This window comes from Adiantum capillus-veneris, chromosome 18 (genome assembly GCF_014529385.1).
Source record: "Adiantum capillus-veneris isolate H3 chromosome 18, ASM1452938v2, whole genome shotgun sequence".
In the NCBI taxonomy this organism is placed as follows: domain Eukaryota; kingdom Viridiplantae; phylum Streptophyta; class Polypodiopsida; order Polypodiales; family Pteridaceae; genus Adiantum; species Adiantum capillus-veneris.
Genome location: NC_140948.1, coordinates 60,142,418 through 60,150,306, shown reverse-complemented (window position 1 = coordinate 60,150,306; position 7,889 = coordinate 60,142,418).

Genomic DNA, 7,889 nt, shown 5'->3' with positions numbered 1-7,889 from the left:
TGATTGTGTTTCCATATTGTTGAACACTATGGCAAAAACCTCATTCCCCTAGCTAAAGCATTCAGATGTCACTCTGGGAGCCATTTTTTGCTACAAAACAAACATTCAAAGAAATCACAACGCCGTTGTCGAACACGTCAACCACTTCACCATAACTCAAACGAAATACTTCCATTAGAGAAGACAAGTCAAGTAGGTACCACCAACCTATGTCACTTATAGATGCATCATGAATACAATATCCTTTCTCAAACAACATGCATGAATGCGTGCACGATGCATAACTAACCTGACTAGTATCATGCTTTAGGCTATCCCCATAACCTTAAGCATAGGCATTGATACTAGGTGAGAGATACGTGAGAGATACCCCTCCCCAGGGGTCTATGCACAAAATGTACAATTTTTAATATACATCAGAGTTGTGGAGGCATTTGCATAGGGGAGGAGTTCTCAGCACCCGACCAACATGGAGTTTAGACCATGAGCCGCATCCAGAGACACCTAGTGACTAGTGCTGCCTCTAAATGGGTATTATGAATGAAAGCATACTATAAAAAAAAAACATTATGGAGGGTGAATATATGTGTACATCGCACTACGAGAAGAGAGAGAGAGAGAATATAGTGGAGGGTGAAATAGAGTGCACTAGAGACACGAAAGAATGACAACAAAGAATCTTTAAATGCCCCCATCTATATGAAACAAGCAACAATGTATTAATGCAATAACAAAATGTGGGTATACCATAACATCAAAAGAATATGACAAAATAACAAGCAAAGCACCGGACCCTATGTAGTGATCGACTAGTCCACCCATCCACTTTCGCTCTACTACGGACATAGAGAATTTCACTTCACCCAGAGCGCGAGCCAGAACACCTCCAACCTACCTGAGCCAGACATAAGCTAAGGCAGCTTTGCCTCCCTCCATAAATTGAGCTTTAAAAGGATCCCAAATACCAATAGGTGGTAGGCTATCAACACCAACCATACAAGTTTAGGTGCCACACCTCTTTGATGCCCAGCATTAGATGTTTAGGTAAAGCCAAGGCAAAATCCAATAACATCCCCGATCAAGCAAAGCCCTAGGTCAAGGACCCTTTTATCTAAGGCTAAGCGTTGTAGGTGATACTAGTCTTGTAGCAACGTTTCCATGAGAAACATAACACGTGAGTCCAGTCACAATAGCACCTTCCATATGCACAAACAATCTTTTCGAAGCACTTAGACTGTATAGGGTCTCTACCCTTACATGTCTACCATAAACCATCCAAATCACGTCATGATCTACTCCCAAACCATAAACCATAATCCAATCACATCACACGGGTGAGCTCTCTACCCAACTTAGGTGAGGCACAACCAATTCTACATAACCACTTTAGAACATAATATGGCTGTAAAATTTTGACATTATTTTGGCAGCATAACCATATCCAAGAAAAAAAACCAAGAGCCACAGCGGCTTCCACCCAAAAAAATCACAACCATAATCCACGAGGGACCTCAGCCCTTAACCACAAATCTTATTCACACTGAACCAACTCCCACACTTGGAGTTTGACATGTCCACTGCAGTCAATCAAAGTCCACACAAATGGCCCTTGAAACATGATATTTCCATGCATAAAATAAGTCCGACCAACAACTAAACATGATATAAAAATCCAATTTTGACAACATCTAGTCATGCAAAGTTATCTGCACTTCACCTCTCTAGCGTATAGAGCTAATTTTGACCTAGAAAGGTGGAAAGCAATCATACCCATGCACATGATGCATCCACACCTATCCGTAAGGTTCCATACATCATATGATATCACTCCATCACCATAAACATGATGCAAAACATCTCCGACCCTTAGGCCGACCCTTAGGCCGACCATAAATCATAACTTCACATATATGCGAAAAATAACTTTTTGCCATTTTTGGGAGCATACATAACATGAAAATTAAAGTGTATGGCCTCAAACCAATGCATCAAGCTCAAATACATAATATAGACTAACACTTTGTCACATCACTTTGCCCATTTGATACTAATACAACAAACGGTAACACAGAAAGACACTTTATTCATATCTGCCTATGCGGTTCGGGTTGACTAACCATATACCCTCACATGAGTTTATGGACATATAATACTTGAAATCAAATCACCAAAACAAACCATAAATCTTATTTAAACAACACGGTTAACTCATGATGTCATATGGTACTTCCCCTTGGTAGCACCCCTATACGCGTAGGTGAACCCGGTTATGGAAGGATTAATAACTCGCATACCCAAGGTGATTATGGAGATCGGTCCAAAATTTTGTACAGTGGGCAGCAAGATGTCTTTTGACCATATCTCTTAGCTCATGCGTGATTTTTGTGCATGATGCCCAAGAGAGAAAATGTTCTAAATAATGTGTTTTATCTCTGGCTAAAAGAGTTCAGATTGATTTATAACAATCTGTGAGTTATGACCAAAACAATGTTCCTATCGCTTAATCATTCATACTCCATTGCATGAGCATTTTTCACTACACTAGCATGTCCACTTCTTGAAGGGTTCTACTCTTTCATAATCAATCATTTACTCTTGCATAATCTATCAAAGAAAGCTTAAAGATCATTTGCCTTAAGATTACAAGTTAGTGCCTTTTAAAGTTTTGTGTTTACAACTCATGGTTCACACCAAAGCAAAGGTTAATCAGAGCATATGCATTGTTCTTTTCAAGTTTGTCTACTTTCAAGTTTGTTTTGCAATTACAAAGGGGGGGGGGGGGGGGGGGGGAGGGGGGAGTAAGGGGATAGCTTTATGTAATGGCTAATGCTCCGCAATGGAGCAATAAGCACTACGGGAATGGGTATCCTCACACTTCCTTACATTATATGAACAACAAGGTATATGAAGACAAAATAGAAGACAATACTCAAGAACAGAACACCATCTTCTTCATTGATGTGTAACAGAACACAGAATTACATGAGAATGATATATTGATTGCATGAGAGATATCCACAAAAACTGATATGCCCCCCAAATACACCCGCTGCTCCTACGCAGATCGAGAACGGTGCAAAACCCCATTTTGTCCCATGATATCCTATGAAGAACTGTCTCAAAGCCGCATGAACTCCTAGTCCGCAATGTCTGGACATCCGCAGGACCACAATGTGTGGCTTATGCCGTAACACCTGGCATGGATGGTGGATTGCGCGAACCCACAGCTTTAGCCTCTCTATGTCAAAGGCTCTGGTCGCTGCGCCTCTTCACGCTCTGGTGATGAGGAAATGCCGATGTAGACAAATCCTCAAAAATCTTTCCAATGGGCCCTGTAAACCTCTACCAACAACCGTGGATCTATCTCAGGCTGCTCTGGCCAAGGATCCCTTGGAATGAATTGCGTTGGTAAGGAAACAGACTGAGGGGCATGTGGTAAAGGGGCAAGAGGGGTATGGATAGGGTAATACCGAGCCAAATATCTATTTAGAGCAGGCCAAAAAGGTGGACATGGAGGGAGATTGAGTGAAAAATAATGAGCCAGTGTCTCCGCCCAAAGACAAACTATAGGCCACTCCCTACGAAGACGACGAATCACTCGCTGCAAACGAGAGACATGGGCTTGGGCCTCAGCACATTCTTCTATAGCTTTTGCCCAATCAGAAATATCACAACCTTCTTGGACAATGCTCTTATCTCTGTCATCACTCGGCGGCTTAGCCTGGCGCACCACAAGTTGTTGAGCTAGTTGTTGTGTTAGTGCCTCATTGGATAGCCTTGACCTCCAGCTTTGCATTTGACCCTCCAAAAAAGTGTGCAGGTCCTGCTGCATTTCCACTGCTAGGGCATCAAGATCATTCATATTGATCATCACATCACCAGGATGTGATGCTAAATAATGGCCAGGCTATTCTGTGTTCACAATCGAAGAACTTCGTCTTGAACAGAAGCAACACATCCTGCTACCGGGATGTACTATCCAATGCTGAGTTTTGGCTTGTCAGCTCCGCCTTGCAACCCTACAAGGCAGCCACCTATGATTTGAGCTTGGTAACTCCTACCTCACTTGTTGGTGCTAGCCAAACTGACCATCCGCAAGGAATCCACCATGTGCTGCAAAAAGGCTCCGCACACCTAGAGCTGATCCGAGGGATTTGCGATATGAGTCTCACAAGGTAGAGCTACTAGATTAGTTCCCACTGCATTGGCAGTTACCCTATTAACATCAAGGTTTTCTGGTTGCAAGGAAGTGTTCGCATCGGCAGAGCCAGTTCCCACCGGATTGGAAGTTGTAGCCCGCTCCTGCATCCGTTGATGCCAGTGCGTAACTGCGGAATCCTCTGGTAGTCAGCCACTGATCAGAGACGATGTCGCAGTAGGAGGTGGTGTGGAAAGCAGGACTTCTTCCCATCCTCGCTTTTCGCTCGATGTCCCTGTAATGGCCATCTCCTGTGAACCAGAGGCTACCACTGTAGTACAAGCACCAGCCACATCCAATACTTGAGCAGGTGTTTGAGACAAACCCTCAACAGGCACAAAACTCGGAGCCTGTGCCGACTGCATGGTGGTGTGTGTGAGAAATCTATCATCCTTGAATTGGCACAAAGGGCGAAGGGCGAGAGGAAAAACTTCCTGTAAGGGAAACACCAATGTAATAAGTCGCCCAACCTTGGTATTCGTTGGGGTACTGCACCCCATCTGCTCCACTACTCATTGACATTCTGGTAGCAATCATTCTCTGACGATCGCTGCCCAAGCCACTGGCCCAAAGTTGGCTGAATGCAATACATTATGCGCTTTAGCAAAAATGGTGTAGGTTTTGACTTGCAACCAAATTGCTTTCAAGAACCAAAGATATGCATCTCTTATCACTGCATCAGTGAGCCCTGACAACTTGTATTCGCCCTTCACTGTCAATTTGAACTCCAGCTCTGCCTCTGCAGCAGGAACAACATGTGAAGTGCGCACAACACCATCGCTAGGCAGGCAACATCACCTTGAAATTCTTTCAGTTGTTAACTAAATGTGCAAATTACTGACATGCACCATATCACCAAGAGCTAACTGCTTGATCAAATCCATAGCCTGGGGTGTCCAGGGATACCCTGCCAATTGAGGTTGGCAAAGACACGCAACCGCAAATCCTGCAACCATGCATCCACCCGCCGTCTGAGAGCCAGCTGCTGTTGCACACGAGTAAACGGAATGCACTATAGCAAAGAAGCCATCATGGTGGCAAAGGCACACAGGAGAAAAGAAGATCACAGAAGTGCAGCCTTGTGAAAGCCTTGCAAATAACGCAAACAAAATATAAGGTATCTATTGCATGCACAAAACCACTCACAAAGAGTTCTCAAAATAGGGCGTGCCACGGTGTCACAATCATCATAGCCCTTTTCCTGCTTTTTGAGATTGTATGTTAAAGAATCCCCAATCATGATTAAGGCGGCTTCCGTCTCTTGTACCACAACAAAGGGGCACTTAATCAAGGTAGGTAAAAAATAATGGCGCAGTTGAAACCCATTCACCAGAATAGAAATCACCTCCCCCCGTAAATCAACCAAATAAAAGGAGGTAGGCCCACAGGACTTTAAAATCCAGAACAGCCCAGACCACCGTCATTCAGCTTCTCGGGCATCTTCCCAAGGTGGAAATTAAATACAAGAACAAACTGGCCCCACAAAAATTGCCGTGCTTTAGGGCTTTCCAGCCATTTCTTCCTTCGGGATTGCACATCTTGCAACACTGCAAAAGTGCACAATCGCTCTTCATCTAATTCTTGCAAAACATTCAAACGATAAACAATGGAATCTTCCGAAAGAAGCCTAGTATCCGCAATCAGCATTCACAAGCTCAGAACCACATGCTCCACTGGGGTAATTGCCTCCATTCCAAATTCCAATTTGAAGGAGTTAGTCCTATTGCCACTTTATATGTTGTACGGTAGGCCCATAATGCGAAAGAAAGTTTGACATCCCAATCCGTTCTATGCAAATCAACTAGCTTTGTCAAGATGCGAACCAATTGCTTATTAGTTGATTCTGCCTGCCTATTCGCCTTAGGGTAATATGGAGAATATTTCCTGTGTAACACAAAATAAAATTGTAACATTCTCTCCATCACTTTATTCAAGAAATGGCTACCCTGATCACTAACCAACTCAATACGACAGTCATATCTGGAAAAAATATTATTATATAAGCACCTAGCAAACAAAACCGATGTATTATCTTTCGAAGGCCATGTTTCCACCCATTTAGTCGCATGATCCGTGGCCATCAAAATATCTGCGATTGGTTTAAAAGGCACAATAAAATCCAATCCCCAATTCTGAAAAGGCTCCAAGGGTAATACTAGTTGTAAAGGCATTCTGGACATTTTAGTAGATTGCCCCAACCGATGACACACATCACAATGTTGTACGAAACCCTTCGCATCTTGAAACAATGTTGGCCACCATAATCCAGATTGTAGCACTTTCCTTGCCGTGATCAAAGTTGCAAAGTGACCCCCTGCAATGCCTGTATGAACCCCCTCCAAAACAGATCCTTGTTCCTGTGGTAGGACACATCTTAGCAGGACATCCTCTACCTTGCGAGAATACAAATTCCCCATGACAATCTCAAAATTCCGGCTTCAAATAGCCATCCGGTGATGTTGATGTCTAGACAAGAATGAAGGCATTTCTCCACTGTTGAGAAAATGGAACATCTCCTCATACCAGGTCCAGGGAATTCTAGGAATCATCCGAGATAATTGCGTAAATCTCATCCGCAACTACTCCTGTCAAAAAGAGAGACGCATCCAAAAATTCATCAGCAACCCCCGTCTCGGCGGCTCACCGGAATCTAGCTGAGACAGGTAATCACCAACCACATGCTAGGCTCCGGGACAATGTATTACCTCAAAATCAAATCCTTATAACAAGATCACCCATCTGACTAATCTTCCTGTCAAATTTTGTTGGTGCACTAGGTATAAAGGAGCCGAATGATCCACATGAAAGAAAAATTGCCGGCCCAACAGATAATGACGGAACTTCTTCACCGAGTATAATCCCTAAACATTCTTTTTCTATTACTGTATAATTTTTTTTCTGCTTATGATAATCGTCTGCTAGCATAATAGACAGGTCGAAACCACCCTTGAGTTTGTTCCTGCATCAGCACACTGCTAATAGCCCTGTTCAGAGGCATCCACAAAAACATGAAAATCCTGACCCGAATTTAGAGGGATCGTAATTGGAGCTTTGGGCAGCTAAATTTTTAATCTTCTAAAGGCCAGATCCCATTCCTGCATCCATCCAAAAACTTTGGCATATGCTGCCTAATTAATAGGGATTTCCAAATGTGCGACAAACCTCAAATGTCTCCCATGCCAACGAGCTTGGCCCAGAAATTCTGCACACTGGTTTGAATTCGTCGATGGAGGTGCTTCCATAATTGCTGCTATTTTATCGGGCTCCACTGCAATGTCTTCCTTAGAAATTACATGACCCAATAATCTCCCACTTTGCACTGCAAATGCATATTTTAGAGGATTTAAACTAAATTTCACCTCTCTACATTTCATAAAACATAACCGCAATTGATTCAAATGCTCTAAGTATGCTCCAAAGACACTGAGATCATCCAGAAAGATTCACTTAAAATCTGTCAAGTAGGGACCAAAAATTTGAAACATATCCGTTTGAAAAGTTGAGGGCACATTCTATAATCCAAACCACATTATTGTGCATGCGAAAACGCCCCATGCTGTAATAAAAGCTGTTTTAGCCTAATCACCTTCAACCATCCGAATTTGGTTATACCCACTGAACCCATACAGAAAAGAATACATCTCATGCCTTGCCACATCATTGAAAATGGAGTTCAAAAATGGAAGTGAAA